This window comes from Impatiens glandulifera, chromosome 4, assembly GCF_907164915.1.
Source record: "Impatiens glandulifera chromosome 4, dImpGla2.1, whole genome shotgun sequence".
Taxonomy (NCBI): Eukaryota; Viridiplantae; Streptophyta; class Magnoliopsida; order Ericales; family Balsaminaceae; genus Impatiens; species Impatiens glandulifera.
The window spans coordinates 11260203-11278734 of NC_061865.1; the positions used below are offsets into that span (position 1 = coordinate 11260203).

The window sequence follows — 18532 nt, forward strand, 5'->3', positions numbered from 1 at the left end:
TCATATAGAATTGAGAAGAAAATGAATAAAGAGGAGGATAAAAGAAAAAAAAAAAGAATAAAAAAATAATAGAGAAAATGGATGTTGAGTAAAAGGAGAGTAGAGAGAATATAGAGGAGAGATTGAAATGAGTTTTATTCCTCCAATATTGAAGGGATTGAATGATTTCCGAGAATATACGGGAATTGTTCATCGATTAAAACCACGTACCAAACATCAATTTTCAATCCCTTCAACCACCTTTTCCCTCTGTACCATATCATTCCAACGTTCATCCAAAAGTTTCTCCCTTTGCACCAACTCGTTCCAGCGTGTTTCGAATAGTTTCTCCCGCTGCAGCAGTATATTCTGCCTTTCTTCGAGTTGATTCCGATCTTCTTCAAGTTTTTTCTGCTTGACATGAAGATCTTCCAATTGTTTATGGAGATTTAAATTGAAAGCTGTCACTTCCCTATAGTAGGAATCATAAGCAGCCACCTTGTGATCCATTTCTCTTTGGCTACTTTTCATCTGATCCCCAGTTGTCCTCAAATACTCCATCTTCTCCTCTTGAAACCGAGAGAATTCTGCCTCCCTACGGTCAAGTTCTACACATCGATTCACCAAAGAGATCTTTAACATCTCAACTGCATCTTGATTTTCAATAAACGACATAGCTCTCAAATCCAAAGCTTCTTCTTTTGCCTTGAGCTCAAGGATCATTTCATTAATGACCTTCACCGATGAATCTAGATGCTCTTCAACTTCCCTACATGCATTATTGCAGGAATCAAGTTCTTTGCTAATACAGGTTCTCTTAAAAGCTATGAATTTAGAAATGGATGATATCTTCTCCAAAGAAGACATATTTGTTGAACAGTTTCCTTCCATGGACATGCAACAGCAAGTATATGTTTGTGTGTGTGTGTTGTGAGAGAGAGAGAGTGTTTCAAGAACCCTAATACAAGTTCACTTGAGCGGAATGAATGAAGGAGGCGAAGTTTTGAATAGGGTTTGTATAAAAGACAGAGGATTGATGAGCACGCGGATCAACTATATATATGGTTACACACTCTATGTAAAACTTTGGACACTCCGAAGAAGCTTGTTTGATCACAAGACTTATTTTTGAATTTTTTGAATTTTTTTTAAACATTTTTCTAACATTTTACCTATTTTCTCATTCAATAATATTTTTCAAAGATCAAACATGATTCATGCAAAATTGATAAAAATAAACTTTACCTCTTAAACTTTCTAATAATTAGAAACTTATAATAGGATAATAGAGAGATTTCTAATATTAATTATTTATTTTGTATTAAAATATATATTTATTTTAATTTATTTTAACTATATATTACTTATTTAATGTCTTTACATAAATATATTTATTATTTTAATCATTTTATCTAACTATCACATAATTACTACTTTAAAGTCAATTTAATAGGTATATTTATTATCTGAGTTATTTTAACTACTATCTACTTCTCACTTTAAATACAATTAAATAAGTGATAAAAATAAAATAAAAAATTTAAATAAACTTGTGCATAGAAAATTGAGAGATATCTTAGTTTTCATTTAAGGTATGTTTGAATTTGTAGAATTAGAATTGACATTTAATTACAATTCAATTCATATGGAAAAACTTAAAATTGTAATTCAATTTCAATTCTTATTTGGTAAAAAAATATTAAAAAACATTATTTTAATATACATTATTTATTTTATTAAAATATTGTTTTGACACATCTAACCAATTAGTATAGTTCAAGGTCAAGAAAATTTTAAATTTTTAATTTTCTGTAAAAAAAATCATTTAGTATAATTCAAGGGTCAAACAAATTTTGATGTGTTTCGATTTTTTTTAGAAAAAAAAGATATAATTCACCATGTTAACTTCATATATATATATATATATATATAAAAAAAATAAAAATATTTATTTCATATTTTAACTTTTTAAATTAAAAAATAATATATATATATATATATATATATATATATATATATATATATATATATATATAAAAGTTCAAAATGATAATTAAGTTACTGGAAAAAAAAATCTTAAATTTCAAAAAAAAAAAATAAATGAAAACTTTAATCGTGTTTTAAATAATAAAATAATAAGTTATTTTGTTTGAAAAATATTAAAAAAAATAGAATTAAGAACTATAAAATTACACTAACATAAAAAAAAAGTCTTATAATATTTTTATTTTTATTCTAATTCTTAATATTAAAATATCTATCAAACTTAAAAATTGATATTGGACCCTCCATTTCTAATCTCCATTTCTAATGTTAATTTTCATTTTAGTTAATGAGGGCGAGAGATAATAAAGTAGATAAAAATCTGAAAATTATAACCTCCAAATTAAAATAAAAGAGTACACATTATAAAAGAAAATGTACTAGGCTTTGGACAATTAGGGGTAGTTTAATCTTGAGTAATTTTGGATTTTTTATATTTTTTTTTTTGTTTTTAAAAAAATAAGTTTTCTATAATCTTATTATCATTCTAACACTTAAATTATGTATCTTAAATAAATCTTAAATAACTTATTTTTTATCAAACAATATTTAAAAAAAAAAACCTGAAAATCCAAAATCATTAGTTGCATATTCCATTAGAAAAAGCAAAATTCATAAAAAATAATAGCAATAATAAATATATATTACTTACTTAGTTCATAAAAAAATTGTATTTATTAAAGTTTCTAATAATTAAAAAATTTAATACAATACTAGTGAGATGATAATATTAATTTTAAAAATAATATTAATTATTAAATTTGTATTATAATATATATATATATATATATATTAATCTTAATTTATTTTAAAAAATCACTTATTTATCCTTTAAATAAGCATATATATATATATATTATTTTATTTATATATATATTATTATATTTATATATATAATATTATATTTATCACCTAATATTTTTTTAAAATAATTTTATGCCTATGGAACAGAGACATAGTTTTTCATTTAGGGGTTTTTTCATGTTGGTTTCAAGAAGGGATAGGTAAAGAATTGATAGAATCTGAAAATATAAGCTCTCAAATGAAGTGATTACACTATTTTGAAACACTTCATTAATTAATCAAATAAATAACAAGTAAAACCAACAACAAACAAAAATTTAGTAAAACAAAATTTCAGATCAGATCTGTAAGATGAGGGTAAAGATAAGAGGGATAAACCTGATATTCCACATTATTCAGAAAACTCAGAAAACCCGAGAGCTTATTGAGAGAGTTTACACGAGATTTGCACTCAAATGTAGTTATCTGCAAATATATCAAATCAAATTAGTGAAGATATGAACGGTGCCAAATAAACTAATAAACTAGATCAACCAGAGACAAAAAAAGATTATTAACAATACAAAAATCAATAACCATACTCACTGTAGTTATACTCTGTTAACTCGCAACAACCTCAACAACCTCGATTAACTCTGAAGATAAAATAAAAAGAATGGATAGAGAAGAAGAAGACTGCGAAGATGCGGAAGGAAGAACTAATAATCAATAATCTATTAGGGTTTTCAGATGTACGCTAGATGGGACTTATATAATTTTTATTTAATTAATTATAATATTTTTATTTTAAAAAATAAATTATAAATTACTTAATAGTCTAGTCAAATAAACAATTAAAAATAAACCAATCCTATTAATAAGTTTAATTATTAAAATTTATAAATTACATTATAACAATTATATAGGAATATATTATTGATTATATTTAATTATTAAAAGCAAAGTCTATATTTAATCATGAATATATTATTAATCACAATTTATTTATGTATATAATAAAGAAACATTTGTTATAATTATCAGAGAAAGTTAAATAATATCACAATTGTATTTTGTTTAGGGAATTCATCTGATTGAGAATGTTATATTTTTACCTATTTATATATATATATTTTTACCTATTTATATATATATATATATATATATATATATATATATATATATATATAATCAATTTTAATTGAGTTAGCAATATTATTTTATTTTTTATTTTAAATACAAACAGTTTAATAGTCGCATATTACCTTCAATGTCTGTTACAACATTCTTCCAATTATGACATGTGTTATAACTAATTTGCATGCTTATATTTGATATTCTCTCTTCTTAAGTAAATAATTATATAATATACTTATATAATAAGTTTATAACTAAATGATTTGTAAAAAAAACTAGTGGTGAAATTAGTAGATTTGAATTTTTATTGGGGCCTTCTCGTCATTCATCAATCAATTTTTGAGCTGTCATTTATTTTTAAATTAAAACTATTTAATGTCACTTTTCTTTTAACATCATCATTTATAAATATATATATTTTTAAATAAAAATATTTTAATAGTCACATGACTTGTTAGTGTTACACGTAGACTTGCATGTTGTGACATGTGTCATAAAATGGTGACATGTGTTATATATAATTAATTTGCATACATTTTTATTCTCTCCTCTGTCCCTAAACCCTATTCTCTCTCTTCATTTATATTTTTGTTTGTTTGTTTTATATTGCTATAAAGATTCGTTGATCTTCTCTCTCCTCTATCTACTGTCCTTATCATCTCTTATCTCTCTTCACAATATAATAAATATAATAAATATTTGGTGTTTGGAATCCAGCTCATAAAGAGTCGTTTGATGGGTGGGTATTCGGACTCTTATTGGGCGCACCTTCATCCATCAGTTTTTTAGCTGTCATTTATTTTAAAATTTAAACAATTTAATGTCACCTCTTTTTTACCCATCATCATTTATTTATATATATATTTTTTTTATTTATTTAAAATTATACATCTCTTTCCTTAGTCTCTTTTGTCTTCGATTCTCTTGCCCTAAACCTTAAATCTGACCCGACCCGACTTGACTTTCATTGACATTGACCAGGGTCGGCGCCGTGGGAAGCTTTAGGGTCATCCTCTTCACTCTCCCCTAAGTCTTACATTAAATATTTGCCTTACAAACTTTAAACATGAGAGCATAATATAAAATATTAACTTAATAATTTAAATTAAATTATAATACATCATTATTATATTTTTCAATATAACTTCTTATTTTCTTCTTTAGAAGACATTTTTTTTTGTCATGAAAACTATCTATGATAACTTTAACCTTGTCAAGTTAATTGTTTGTTGTCGACCATATTTTCTTAAATAACTACTACAACAACGAACTTGATAAAATTACCTAAATCCAATAACCGGGTTTTACACAGAAATAGTGAAGTCAAAAACTCGAAAAACACTCTAGAAAAGAAAAAAACTATTTTGAAATTATAGAGTGAAAAATTGTAAGACAATGTGTGGAAAAGAATTAGAGTGAAAAAATATATTTAGTTGAAAATTAAACTATAAAATCATTCATCAAAATTTTAATCCAACCAACTAGTATATCATTAATCCAATAGTTAGTCTTACTTGCTTCTTTCTTGCATCTTCCTTATATTCATTGACATTTTATTCGGAGTATGTAAGTTACATATGTTATAACAATAAATATAAATATTTTATACTTACATTAGCAATTAATAACATTTTTTTTTAAATTACCTTATTTAAGACATTAATGCTAATTCTACCATTAACAAATTTATTTTTATTTTATTAAATTTCACCTTAATTTACATTTAAAATTAAATTACACACTCATCTCTCTATATATAATGATGTTTAATTTTCAAAGTATTCGGATTGTCGGGTCGAGAGTTGTGGTTAATTTGAATATATATGTGAGAGTGAATGAATACTTGGGTAGGATTGTGGGTTGACCCGCCCATAAATTTAAAACGGTTAAAAATAAAATTAAAAAATACTATATGTATGTTTCAAACTCGCAACCTATTTAAACAATTACAACTCTTTAACCAACTAGACTAATAAGTCTTTATACTTTAAATTCAACACAAAATATGATGAACGTAGAATGTTTTAACAATATAAATTTAAATTTTTAACTAACTAATCTATATATATATAATGATGCTTAATTTTCAAAGTGTCCGGATTACCGTATCGAGAGCTGTGGTTAATTTGGAATATATGTGAGAGTAATTGATACTTGGGTCGTATTGTGGGTTGACCCGCACATAAACTTAAAACGGTTAAAAATAAAATTAAAAATTATATATGTATGTTTTGAACTCGCAACCTAATAAAACAAATATAACCTTTAAACCAACTAGGCTAATAAGAATTTATATTTTAAATTCAACACCAAATATAATGAACATGGAACGTTTTAACAATATAAGTTCAACTTTTTAACTAACTAATCTCTCTATATATAATGATGCTTAATTTTTAATGTGTCTGAATTATCGGGTCGAGAGTTGTGGTTAATTTAGATATATATGTGAGAGTAAATTAATATTTGGGTCGGATTGTGGGTAGACCCACTCATAAACTTAAAACGGTTAAAAATAAAATTTAAAAAGCTATAAGTATGGTTTGAACTTGCAACCCTACAAAACAAGTACAACATTTTAACAAACTAGGTTAATAACACTTTATATTTTAAATTTACACCAAATTTGATGAACGCGTGACATTTTAATAATATAAATTCCAACTTTTTAACTAAATAATATATATATATATATAATAATGCTTATTTTTTAATGTGTTCGAATTGCCGGGTCGAGAGTTGTGGTTAATTTGGATATATATGTGAGAGTAAATGAATATTTTGGTTAGATTGTGGGTTGACCCGCTCATAAACTTAAAACGGTTAAAAATATTGGCAAAACAAACTCTAAACCATCTAGGCTCCATGCAATGGCAAGACGAGTCCGGAGAAATATTCAACTTGACCTCATTTACTATTGAATTCCAAAGAACCAATTCGCTTTCCATAGTCGTTTCCTCAAGAAACGGATGAAACGGGTTCAAGTTCATCCAAGAAAACAAACATGTATTCCCTTCCAAACACTCTATTCCGTACTCCCTCGATCTATTTACCATAAGTTGTTGCCTCTTTAACAATCTTTCGCGGTTCACTTTTATATACTTCTCTGTAAAAAATTTGTCCGACAACATGCATGTGAGCAAATGTTGTGTTTGAGAGGAGATAAGAGTGAAACTAGGCATTCTTCAAGCGATTGTCACAACTTTGTCATTGTACGAGTATATAGTCCTGACCCTAAACCCTGGGAGTCCGAGGTCTTTTGAGAGACTATAGACTATGTGAACTCTCTTAACTTCTTTGTAATTTTTGGATACCAAGATCTCGGCTATACTAGCAAAATCAGGCGATGAGAACACAGATCCTGAGTAGATTTCGTCTGAGACGAGATGGATGTTCTTTTGGACAACAAAATTGAAGATTTCCTCGAGAGTGGAGCGATGGATAGTTACCCCTAAAGGGTTTGAGGGATTTGTTATGAGCACCCTTCTCACTTTCATGTTCATGGATTGTGCATTTTGGTATGCAACTTCCATGGCTTTGGGTGTTACTTGGTAACTGTTCGAACTTTCACAATGTACGTATTGGTATGATTTTCGCATCTGTTCTCCATCGCAAATCTCTATCGAATCTAAAAAAATTAACAAAATTAAAACAAGTTAATACCGCTAAATGCACATCTGCTCACAATAATATTATACGATTTCCATTATAAATAAATAAATTATGAATTAATATAAGTTTTTTTCGTGTCATTTATTTATTATTATTATTTAATTAAATATATATATATATTTAATTTGTTATTATAAAATAATTTAATTATATATAAATAATAATAATATATAACTAATATGTTTTTAAAATTAAAATTTACGATTTAAATGAACTCTAATTTTCAAAAAAGTTTTGCAACAAAAAAATATACAACAAAGATTTGGAATTCTTTCTGGTGTTCTTCAGACAGAAATAGACCCGAAAGAATTGGTAAACGAGAAAGAGGTACCCTTAATTAGGGGTTAAGCAAACGGGTAAACTCAATCATATTCGACTCATATTCAACTCAAATTAAATTGAGTCAATTCATTATTCAACCCATATTATTTATTAATATGGGTTGGGTATGGGTTGAGTATGATTTGAGTATCCAAATTAAATTTTAAATATTAACATATTTATTACGTTTTTGACTCGTTTAAAATATTTTTGGCTAGTTTAACATATTTTTTACCATTTCACAATTATTTAATTTATTTTCTCTGTTTAATACGTTTTTAACTTGATCAACACTTTTTAAACTCGTTTAACCAATATTGATCACATTTGACCTGTTTAACAATTATTTAATTTGTTTTGATCCGTTAATACGCTGTTTACTTGTTTAATACGTTTTGGCTCGTTTAACACACTTTTGATATCTTACCACGTTTTGGTTCGTTATTTAATTAATAAATTATCGATAAATAATAGGTGAAATGAATAAACAGGTCTTCATTATAATAACTTACTTATTTTTAAGAAAAAAGGTCACTTAGACATATATAATAATAAATGATCATTTAAACATTCTTATTATAAAAAATTAGCTTATTTAGCCTATTTTAATAACTTTAGTTAATTTTTATTTTTAAATTTATATATTTATTTATTAAATATTAATATATTTTTTATTTCCTTCTTTTACATTAATTAAATTAGATAATTTATTTTATTCTTAAATTTTTATTTTTATATTAGTTTCTCTTTTTATTTATTTTTTTTCATCAGATTTTATTTTTCATAATTTTAAATTCTCATTTTTAAAAAAACTTAACTTATGTATGAATTTTATGTTTTAATGTAATATTTTTTGAAGAATTTATTCTTATTATTTTGTATGAACAAAAATGAAATTAATAATTTTTTATTTAATTTTTATTCGTAAAAATATTGTTTTGTCTTTTATTATTACTTTTTTGGTGTTTATTGAATGACTTGCTATTATTATCCAATTCTGGATAATTAATTTATTTATTTTGTGTTGCGTTAAAAAGGATTTTTTATTGTTGAAATGAAAAGTCATTATTATTTTCATTCATTAAAATCAAACAATTTTAGAATAATTAATTATTAATATTAATATAAGAAAAAACATAAAAAAATATAAAATTAAAATAATTAATGATGAATGTTTATATATATAAAATTAAATTAAAATAATCAATAAATATTCATATAGAAATAATAACAAATTTATGAAAAAGATAAAAAAAAAAGAGGGTAGGTACATTTATTAATATAAAAAGAGAGAAAAATATATTATTATTTAATTAATAAATATATAAATTTAAAATAAAAGTTAATTAAAATTTACTAAAAAAAAGTTAAATAATCAATTTTTTAGTAGATACATTTAAATTAGTTGTACAAGTACATGCATCATCTAACTATGAACTTTTTTTTTAAACCAACCTAGATATTAAAGAGATTATTAATTATCTATAATGTTAACAATTATAACATGTTTTTTTATTACTGAAATGTATAAAATAAATATATAATATTAATAATTTTTAAAATAATATTTTTTTTATCTCCACTTGAGTATAGACCAATTATTTTCTTTTACTAAATAATGAAAATATCAAATAACAATTAAGAAAAACATGAATTCTGTAAACTAATTAAATAGAAAATAATTAAATTTATTTAATTTGAGTAATGAATAACCTAATAATTCATTCCAACCCAAATTCAAACCAAATTAACATACTTAAATTAATATTTTGAATTTGGGTTATGGTTGGAGTTTGAGTTAATCAAAACTGAACATTCACTAATGAAGAATTTTGGAAAATTATAGTATGACACAATTAGTCAAAATGAAAATAAAAAAATAACAAGTAAATCAAGAACAAACAGATTTATAAATTTCAGACAGATATCAACAAAAAAAAAATATATACAACAAAAATTAAAAATCAATGATAAAATGAGAGAAACACTCTCTTTTCATCCAACACTTATATATTTCTCCCAACCTTTTTTAACATTTTTCAAGTACACAACATATGATAATAAATTCCTACTACTACTGATAATAATGAGATCTCCAAAATATTTAATCAGATTTGTGATGGCCTTACTCTAGAAGGGGGGCATACTGCAAGTAGAATCTTCTTCCTTGGACCCTTTTCAAAGGCACAAAACAAATTGTAAGTTTTTCTTTTATTTCAACCAGGTCATTCCTTATCGCATTGTATAATAAATAACCACAAGTTAAAGGACCAACTTTTTTTTTTGTAAGCTTGACCCACTCTAGGTTAGGGCACTCTTAGAGCTCGTTTGATGAACTGGTTTTTTGGGTTTTTCCAGGATTTTATCCTAAAACCCAAACATCCTTTCATCCATCATTTCAACTATCTAATCAATCATTTATATATATAAATACCACAATTACCCTTATTTAATTATATAAAATTAATTATATTTAAAACTAAAGGATATTTTTGACTTTTTAACTTTAAAAACTAATTTTTTAAAATTTCATCAAACAAGGTTTTTTAGGACAAACCCAGAAAAAAACCCTATAACCAAAGATCAAACAAGCCTTAGTGGGGAATCGAATCTGAGACATTTCGTAATCTAGCTATGGAAGTTTTGGTTAACTTCTATACAATGTCAATCAATATCAGCTATGATACCAAACCAGACCAAAGGTGTCAAACTCACGAGTTAAATCGTGAACTCGTTCGAGTTTACGAGTCAACTCAAGCAAAACGAGTCAAGAGTTTAAGAAACTCCGTCAGTAGTTAAAATCGATCTGAATCGCGAGTTAATACCGTGAAACTCGTCAAACTCGCTTTTAAATCGGTAACATCGACCCCGATTTTTGTATTCTTAGCTCTTCTCCTCTCTTGTTGAATGCTAGTCTGTTCTTTGAAGACTACCATAGTTAGATTCTTCAAGCTACAATCATTTGTCAATAATAGAATGTGAAACAAAAGATATTAGTAAAAGAAGAAAATCAGAAAAAATGAAAGTAAAAAGAGGGCGACAATGGAGGAAACAATGAGAGAGAACAATGGAGGGAGAGGAGGTACTTGGAGGAGTCGGGAAAGGAGCAATTAGGGTTATCATAATAAATAATTACTATATCTATATATATATATATATATTAAATTATCTGGAAAGATAAAATAGTTTAATATTAATTTTTATTTTGATGAATAGTTTATAATTGATTTATTTTATAATGTAGGTCTTTAGTTTTTATATTTTAATTTTCACTAATAAATATTATAATGATTATGAATATTTTATATTATAATAATTTAACAACAAATATTTCTAAATACAATAATATGATACATAACTTTTATTTGTTCTAATAATAGTTTGTTATATATGATTAATTTTTAATAATAATCAATTATTTATCTATATTTAGATGAATAATTTTATTTTAAATCAATTATTTGCTTTTACGTAAACTGTTTACGGTTTTGCGCAAACTCTCGATTTACGAGTTTATTTATACAAAACGATTTTACGAAAACTCTCGATTTTGACAGTTTTTTCTATGGACAATGGGCTCAATCTTTTAACCAAATGATCATTAAATCCAACTCCAAGCTCAGACAAATAGTAAGAGTTAATATTTTATCCAGACAAGAATTCCTAATAATTCAAAAGTATGATTTCCAAGCAAAGTGATGAAATCAATTATTTATGCATTGGTGGTGCTAAAGAGAAAAAGACCATACATTGGTATTCCCAAGTCATTCAAATCCTTGTCTCCATTTGTTTAAGTGCTAACATATCCACCTGAAATTTGCAAGGGAAGATGTTGAGAGTGCATAATCAATCAAAAAATACTAGAATATCTTAATTAACTTTTTATAGATAATTTTAAAAGCCTCAAAATGAAAACTATATAACTGCAACTCAATAAGTTATTCTCAATTTAATTGAGGATAACTACTACAGTTCCTGTCTCTTTGTTGACTAGGTACTACACAGTTTCACTGCTGAGTAACTTTTACGGTAATAACTATACCATTCCTTTAACACTTCTACTATGTTCAAATTCAGCAATAGTTATTTCCAAATAATCCACCCTCCCAATAAACAACACTTTTCAATATCATCATTTAAATCATAAACTAAAAAATACCCTTCCTTTTTTAAACTTTATTTATTATAACTTAAAGGCCTAAGGGTAAATGTAATGAACCTAAATAATCCAATGTTTTGAACCAAACAACAAAACAAGATCTATCTTATTCAAATAAACCAAGATGCAAACAAGCTCTTAGATATCCTTCATTAATGTCTATTATTTTTTAATCAAATATTTAGGCTCATCTAAGAACATTTAACCAGTTTTCATGACAGCCCCTGTTTTCAGTTTCCCAATTATAATTTGTTATATACAATGAACTTGATGTGCAACAGTCTACCTGAAGAATATAGAAAACTCAAACATCTTTCTCACCATGAGATATGATGTTACATAGAGCATAACAACAGAAGAAATAGCTTACCTCCTCAGCTTGAAAAAGAACAGCATATTCTGGGCAGACCCAGGGCATTCAACAAACCCACTCACTGTTGGTGCTGCTCGCTCTACAAACAATTGTTTCTTAAAAAATAACTAATACTAGCAATTCTAAAGTATAAATGTACAAGTTTTGTCTCCAACTTATATTTCAAGATTCTATCATAAGTTCAGTCACACCCATATTTAAGGAAATCAAATGAGGCAGCCGTTAGCCATGATCACAGCACAAGGAGAAGAAAGTATATGTAATTCTTCTGATATCTGCTACCTCATTTTACGTCCTGCCATCGGTTTGGCCTTAGCAGTAATAGCAGGTGGACCAGTACTAGAAATCATATAAGGATCTGGAGGCACGATTCCCCACAATCCTTTGCGTTTTCTTGATCGAGCTCCATTTGCTCTGTCTTGGTGGAACTCCAAGTAATTCATCATGTCTTGCAGATGTCAATAGTTCCCTAGAGGTGTTATAAACTCTCTCTCTTGATGGAGATTCTAAAGAATCCTGAGGGTAAGAAGAGTAGGATCTTCTTGATAAGTCTTCGTGCATCACTTTCTCTACTCTTTGTGGTGAAGTGCGTCCAGAAAAACCTCTTTCTGTAGACCATGTAGTTCTAGGCATTGGTCTATGTTCTTCTACTTTCCTTGCTTCCACCTCATCAATTTGGCCTTTTAGTTTTGCATCAACTTCGTCAAGATTTATATTTCCCTCACATCTTACATTAAATATTTGCCTAAGAATATAATATACATTCACTAATAATCTTAATTACATTACTTTTATTAAATTATAATACATTAATTATTATTATTTTTCAGTATAACCTTTTTTTTTCTTGGAATACATTTTTTTTATTAATAAAAATCAATTATAATAACTTCAACTTTGTCAAGTTATTTGTTTGTTGGGAATATTTTTTTTTAACAAGTTGCTATTACTTTCTTGAATTCTGTATTATAAGAAAAAAAAATGCTTAAACCTTGTGGGGCGTTTGGTTCAAATAAAGAAATCAGAAAGATCAGATGAGATGGACAGATGTGTGGATGAGAATGACATGTTATAAATATCCTTACATTGATATGTGTTTGGTTGAATGGAGGAATCACTGTTAATAATATTATTGATAGTAATAATAAATTTTATATTTAATTTCTATGTATTTATAAACTTTATTAAATTTTTTGTATTATTTTCTTATTATTACTCATTTAAAAAAACATATAAATAAATCAATTAATTCAAAATATATATATATATATATATATATATATATATATATATATATATATATATATAAGAGAAATAATTTATTAAAATAAAAATATTAATAAGTTTTATATTCTCTTTAATTTAATTATAGTTATAAACTTTATTATTTTTATTTTTATTGTTTTCTTAATATTACTCATTTAAAAATATATAAATAAATCAATTAATTCAATATATATATATATATATATATTATATATATAAATAAATAAGAAAAAAGAAAAATAATTAGTCAAAATAAAAAAAAATTAATAAATTTTTATATTTAATTTTTTATTATATATATATTAATTATTATCAATATTTGATTTGTTTATATTAAAAATTTTAACGTGTTATTTGAATTTAATTAAAAGATGAGTTTATTTGAATAAAATTAATTTTTGATAGTTATTAAAATATCATGCTAAATAAATCATTGATAATAATAGATTTATTAATTTTGTTTATTCTCTTTTTATTATTATCAATTAAAAATTATATAAATAAATAAATTAATCTAATATATAGAAGTAAAAATAATAAATTTAAAAAAGAGAAATAATTAGTCAAAAGTAAAATAAATTATTAATAAGTTTTATATTAAATTTTGTATTCTCTTTATTATATTTTTATTAATTATTATAATGATTGTTGATGTAATTTGATTGGTTTATATTATAAATTTTAGTTATATTAATATATTTTTCGTAGTTAATTTTGATACGTTAAAAAATTATTATCTTATATTAAAATTAATTAAACGAGAAACACTAAATTGTAAAATATCATGTTAAATAAAACAATTAGAAGCAATAAATATATAGTCACAACTATATTTGTTTTTTAATAATAAGCTTACATATATTAACTTCATATAGAATTGAGAAGAAAATGAATAAAGAGGAGGATAAAAGAAAAAAAAAAAGAATAAAAAAATAATAGAGAAAATGGATGTTGAGTAAAAGGAGAGTAGAGAGAATATAGAGGAGAGATTGAAATGAGTTTTATTTCCTCCAATATTGAAGGGATTGAATGATTTCGCGAGAATATACGGGAATTGTTCATCGATTAAAACCCACGTACCAAACATCAATTTTCAATCCCTTCAACCACCTTTTTCCCTCTGTACCATATATTCCAACGTTCATCCAAAAGTTTCTCCCTTTGCACCAACTCGTTCCAGCGTGTTTCGAATAGTTTCTCCCGCTGCAGCAGTATATTCTGCCTTTCTTCGAGTTGATTCCGATCTTCTTCAAGTTTTTTCTGCTTGACATGAAGATCTTCCAATTGTTTATGGAGATTTAAATTGAAAGCTGTCACTTCCCTATAGTAGGAATCATAAGCAGCCACCTTGTGATCCATTTCTCTTTGGCTACTTTTCATCTGATCCCCAGTTGTCCTCAAATACTCCATCTTCTCCTCTGAAACCGAGAGAATTCTGCCTCCCTACGGTCAAGTTCTACACATCGATTCACCAAAGAGATCTTTAACATCTCAACTGCATCTTGATTTTCAATAAACGACATAGCTCTCAAATCCAAAGCTTCTTCTTTTGCCTTGAGCTCAAGGATCATTTCATTATGACCTTCACCGATGAATCTAGATGCTCTTCAACTTCCCTACATGCATTATTGCAGGAATCAAGTTCTTTGCTAATACAGGTTCTCTTAAAAGCTATGAATTTAGAAATGGATGATATCTTCTCCAAAGAAGACGTATTTGTTGAACAGTTCCTTCCATGGACATGCAACAGCAAGTATATGTTTGTGTGTGTGTGTTGTGAGAGAGGAGAGTGTTTCAAGAACCCTAATACAAGTTCACTTGAGCGGAATGAATGAAGGAGGCGAAGTTTTGAATAGGGTTTGTATAAAAGACAGAGGATTGATGAGCACGCGGATCAAACTATATATATGGTTACACACTCTATGTAAAACTTTGGACACTCCGAAGAAGCTTGTTTGATCACAAGACTTATTTTTGAATTTTTTGAATTTTTTTTTAAACATTTTTCTAACATTTTACCTATTTTCTCATTCAATAATATTTTTCAAAGATCAAACATGATTCATGCAAAATTGATAAAAATAAACTTTACCTCTTAAACTTTCTAATAATTAGAAACTTATAATAGGATATAGAGAGATTTCTAATATTAATTATTTATTTTGTATTAAAATATATATTTATTTTAATTTATTTTAACTATATATTACTTATTTAATGTCTTACATAAATATATTTATTATTTTAATCATTTTATCTAACTATCACATAATTACTACTTTAAAGTCAATTTAATAGGTATATTTATTATCTGAGTTATTTTAACTACTATCTACTTCTCACTTTAAATACAATTAATAAGTGATAAAAATAAAATAAAAAATTTAAATAAACTTGTGCATAGAAATTGAGAGATATCTTAGTTTTCATTTAAGGTATGTTTGAATTTGTAGAATTAGAATTGACATTTAATTACAATTCAATTCATATGGAAAAACTTAAAATTGTAATTCAATTTCAATTCTTATTTGGTAAAAAAATATTAAAAACATTATTTTAATATACATTATTTATTTTATTAAAATATTGTTTTGACACATCTAACCAATTAGTATAGTTCAAGGTCAAGAAAATTTTAAATTTTTAATTTTCTGTAAAAAAAATCATTTAGTATAATTCAAGGGTCAAACAAATTTTGATGTGTTTCGATTTTTTTAGAAAAAAAGATATAATTCACCATGTTAACTTCATATATATATATATATATATAAAAAAAATAAAAATATTTATTTCATATTTTAACTTTTTAAATTAAAAATAATATATATATATATATATATATATATATATATATATATATATATATATAAAAGTTCAAAATGATAATTAAGTTACTGGAAAAAAAAATCTTAAATTTCAAAAAAAAATAAATGAAAACTTTAATCGTGTTTTAAATATAAAATAATAAGTTATTTTGTTTGAAAACTATTAAAAAAATGAATTAAGAACTATAAAATTACACTAACATAAAAAAAAAGCTCTATAATATTTTTCTTTTTATTCATAATTCTTAATATTAAAATATCTATCAAACTAAAAATTGATATTGGACCCCTCCCTTTCTAATCTCCATTTCTAATGTTAATTTTCATTTTAGTTAATGAGGGCGAGAGATAATAAAGTAGATAAAAAATCTGAAATTATAACCTCCAAATTAAAATAAAAGAGACACATTATAAAGAAATGTAATAGGCTTGGACAATTAGGGTAGTTTAATCTTGAGTAATTTTGGATTTTTTATATTTTTTTTTTTTTTTTTTTAAAAAATAAGTTTTCTATAATCTTATTATCATTCTACACTTACAATTATGTATCTTAAATAATCTTAAATAACTTATTTTTTATCAAACAATATTTAAAAAAAAAACCTGAAAATCCAAAATCATTAGTTGCATATTCCATTAGAAAAAGCAAAATTCATAAAAATAATAGCAATAATAAATATATATTACTTACTTAGTTCATAAAAAAATTGTATTTATTAAAGTTTCTAATAATTAAAAAATTTAATACAATACTAGTGAGATGATAATATTAATTTTAAAAATAATAGTAATTATTAAATTTGTATTATAATATATATATATATATATATTAATCTTAATTTATTTTAAAAAATCACTATTTATCCTTTAAATAAGCATATATATATATATATTATTTTATTTATATATATATTATATATTTATATATATAATATTATATTTATCACCTAATATTTTTTTAAAATAATTTTTATGCCTATGGAACAGAGACATAGTTTTTCATTTAGGGGTTTTTTCATGTTGTTTCAAGAAGGGATAGGTAAAGAATTGATAGAATCTGAAAAATATAAGCTCTCAAATGAAGTGATTACACTATTTGAAACACTTCATTAATTAATCAAATAAATAACAAGTAAACCCAACAACAAACAAAATTTAGTAAAACAAAATTTCAGATCAGATCTGTAAGATGAGGGTAAAGATAAGAGGGATAAACCTGATATTCCACATTATTCAGAAAACTCAGAAAACCCGAGAGCTTATTGAGAGAGTTTACACGAGATTTGCACTCAAATGTAGTTATCTGCAAATATATCAAATCAAATTAGTGAAGATATGAACGGTGCCAAATAAACTAATAAACTAGATCAACCAGAGACAAAAAAAGATTATTAACAATACAAAAATCAATAACCATACTCACTGTAGTTATACTCTGTTAACTCGCAACAACCTCAACAACCTCGATTAACTCTGAAGATACAATAAAAAGAATGGATAGAGAAGAAGAAGACTGCGAAGATGCGGAAGGAAGAACTAATAATCAATAATCTATTAGGGTTTTCAGATGTACGCTAGATGGGACTTATATAATTTTTATTTAATTAATTATAATATTTTTATTTTAAAAATAAATTATAAATTACTTAATAGTCTAGTCAAATAACAATTAAAAATAAACCAATCCTATTAATAAGTTTAATTATTAAAATTTATAAATTACATTATAACAATTATATAGGAATATATTATTGATTATATTTAATTATTAAAGCAAGTCTATATTTAATCATGAATATATTATTAATCACAATTTATTTATGTATATAATAAAGAAACATTTGTATAATTATCAGAGAAGTTAAATAATATCACAATTGTCTTTTGTTTAGGGAATTCATCTGATTGAGAATGTTCTATTTTTTACCTATTTATATATATATATTTTTACCTATTTATATATATATAATATAT

At 24.6% G+C, this 18532-nt stretch overlaps 1 pseudogene; it reads right to left on the reverse strand.

The window, feature by feature from the left end:
* Positions 1-216: 216 nt before the first annotated feature.
* LOC124934716 lies at positions 217-12913 on the reverse strand (annotated as a pseudogene).
* Between the last annotated feature and the right edge of the window lie 5619 nt (positions 12914-18532).